The following is a 3,101-nucleotide window of genomic DNA, read 5'->3' as shown; positions in this document are numbered from 1 at the left end:
GCAATATAAAGAAAAGGAATTTGTAAACTATTGTTCTACTCAGAGATTATTGAATACAGACCTGTTTGTAAATTGCTACTGAATTCTGTATATTGAATAAGATGTTGATCTGTTTTTAGTTAGCTGCATTTATTTATTTTAGGATGTAGGTTTGTATATTCCAATACTTTACTATACATTTTCAGTTGTAATAAGGTTAGTTATTTTATGAATATTGGCTTGTTTATTGCCTTGACTTTCGCAGTTTCTAACAAGCAGAGTCGAGCTGGAGGAAATCCTCTACGACCCGAAGATTGAAAGAACTCTTTGTGTCCGACTAAGAGCAGCCAAACAAGTCCAGCAAGAAGCTCAAGAAGCTCAAGAGGCTCAAGAAATGGCTGAGCAGAGGACTATGATGGACTATGCCAAACCCACTCTCACTGGAGCTGCCTCTAGCATTATCAAGCCCAATATTGCTGCTAACAACTTTGAGATCAGACCTGCCATCATACAAATGATTCAAAACATGGTGCAATTCTGTGGATTGGCCCACGAAGATCCAAATGCACACATTTCTAACTTTTTAGAAATTTGTGACACCTTCAAACACAATGGGGTAAGTGATGATGCCATTAGGTTGAGGTTATTCCCATTTTCTTTGAAGGATAAAGCCAAAGCATGGCTGAATTCATAACCGGCAGGATCAATAGCTACGTGGGATTAAATGGCCAGCCGTTTTCTCTCTAAATATTTTCCCCTTCTAAAACTGCTAAAATGAGGAATGACATCACTACTTTTTTCCAGCAAGAGGGGGAATCTTTATACGAGTCATGGGAACGCTACAAGGAGCTGTTAAGGAGAGTTCCTCACCATGGCCTCCCCATTTGACTGCAAGTGCAGACTTTCTATAATGGTCTTACTGACTCAAATAAGACCATATTAGATGCTGCAGCCAGAGGGTCCATAAATAATAAAACTCCTGAGGTTGCCTATGCACTTATTGAGGAAATGGCAGCCAACAACTATCAATGGCATTCTGAAAGAACTCAAACTAGGAAGCAGTATGGCTTGCATAACGTTGATACTTATATGGCACTATCTGCACAAATAGAAGCACTCAGTAAGAAAATAGATGAAATGCAGATAGCTGCCATGCATGTGCAGCCTCTTAATTCTGAATTGTGTGGGGGAGGCCACATCAGTACTGACTGCCAAGTTGGCAATCAGTTCAGGCCATCTACTGAACAAGTTGACTATGTCAGCAATTCGTCAAGACAGCAGGGTTATCAGAGTCACCATACTTTTCATCCAGGATGGAGGGGACATTCAAACCAGTCCTGGCCAAATCAGCATACTTCCAAGCCATTCCACCAGACTTATCATCAGCCTGAACCAAAGTCCAATTTGGAGGAACTGATGACAAAATTTATAACAGGTGCAGAAATTAGATTCCAGAACCAGGAATCCTCAATCAAAAACCTGGAAAACCAAGTGGGGCAATTGGCACAATTAATCTCTTCCAGACTGTCGGGAACTCTTCCAAGCAACATTGAAGTGAATCCATGAGAGCAGATGCAAGCTATTACCTTAAGGAGTGGAAAAGAGTTGCCCGAGGTAAAAAAGAAGAATTGGGCTGAACCCAAGGTAGAAACAAGCCTTGGGACCGGACAACAGAAGACGGAACAACCAGAAGCACAACAAGGGATGTACTAGCAGCCACAAGTTCCATTCCCTAACAGGCTAAAGCAACAAAAATTGGAAAAGGAATTTGGTAAGTTTCTTGAAATATTTAAAAGTTTACATATTAATATTCCTTTTGTTGATGCTTTAGCCCAGATGCCACACTATGCAAGGTTTTTGAAGGAATTATTGGCAAACAAAAGAAAACTGGGAGATGTGGCTACAGTTGCTTTAAATGAGGAATGTTCTGCTATCCTTCTGAACAAGCTGCCTTAGAAACTTAAAGATCCAGGGAGTTTCACTATTCCTTGTACCATTGGCAGTTTAAAAATTGAAAAAGCTTTATGTGACCTGGGAGCTAGCATCAATTTAATGCCATATTCTATCTTCAAGAAATTGGGGTTGAATGAACCCCAACCCACTAAAGTGGCATTACAATTGGTTGATAGATCCATCAGACATCCTAGGGGGATCATAGAAGATGTGTTAGTTAAAGTTGACAAATTCATTTTTCCAGTTGATTTCATTGTGTTAGACATGCAAGAAGATGTGGAGGTCCCGTTTATCCTAGGGAGAACTTTCCTGGCTACTAGGAAAGCAATGATTGATGTCCAACAAGGACAACTCAGCCTTAGGATACAAGATGAGGAGATAACTTTTAAAATGTCTGATGCTATGAAACATGCACCCTCTAGTGATGATTCTTGTTTTATGATTGATGCCATTGAATTGACAATTGATGAATGCTTCCAGGTAAGTAGAATAACTGATCCTCTCAAACTCTGCCTCCAGCAGGGAGAAATTGAACAAGGAGAAAATAAAGAAATAAACCTTATGATAGCATACCTGAATGATAAGCCTTAATTCAAGGGAAAGGGGTTTCTTAAATTAGAGAACTTAGGCAAATTGCCTGGATTATCAGGTAAGCCATCCCCCCAAGAACCCCCCACCCTTGAACTGAAGCAATTACCATCCCATTTAGAGTATGCTTTCCTTGAGGAACCATCAGATCTCCCCGTGATAATTTCCGCAGCACTGAATCCCTTACAAAGAGAAAAATTATTAAGAGTGATGTAGGAACACAAAAATGCTATAGCTTGGAAGGTAAAAGATATCAAAGGCATTAATCCATCAATCTGCACTCACAGAATTTTGATGGAAGAGGATAGCAAGCCTTCCGTTCAGCCCCAAAGGCGCCTGAACCCCAACATGAAAGAAGTGGTAAAGGCTGAAATAATTAAGTTGTTAGATGCTGGGATCAGTTATCCTATTTCTGATAGTTCTTGGGGAAGCCCTGTGCAAGTTGTGCCCAAGAAAGGGAGTATGATTGTTGTTACAAATGAGAAAAATGAACTCATCCCTATTAGAACCGTCACCGGATGGCGTGTGTGTATTGACTATAGAAAATTAAATGAAGCCACCTGGAAGGACCATTTCCCTCT

At 40.3% G+C, this 3,101-nt stretch overlaps 1 non-coding gene across 1 annotated transcript; it reads right to left on the bottom strand.

The window, feature by feature from the left end:
• Positions 1-750: 750 nt before the first annotated feature.
• Positions 751-857, bottom strand: LOC148848823 (small nucleolar RNA R71). The gene has a single exon (XR_016101560.1). It is a non-coding gene; the product is annotated as a small nucleolar RNA R71 (small nucleolar RNA).
• Between the last annotated feature and the right edge of the window lie 2,244 nt (positions 858-3,101).

This window comes from Nelumbo lutea, chromosome 6 (assembly GCF_056320005.1).
Source record: "Nelumbo lutea isolate HS-2025 chromosome 6, American lotus-T2T, whole genome shotgun sequence".
In the NCBI taxonomy this organism is placed as follows: Eukaryota; Viridiplantae; Streptophyta; class Magnoliopsida; order Proteales; family Nelumbonaceae; genus Nelumbo; species Nelumbo lutea.
Note: the sequence above shows the minus strand (reverse complement) of the source record. Positions and strands in the feature narration are given on the sequence as shown.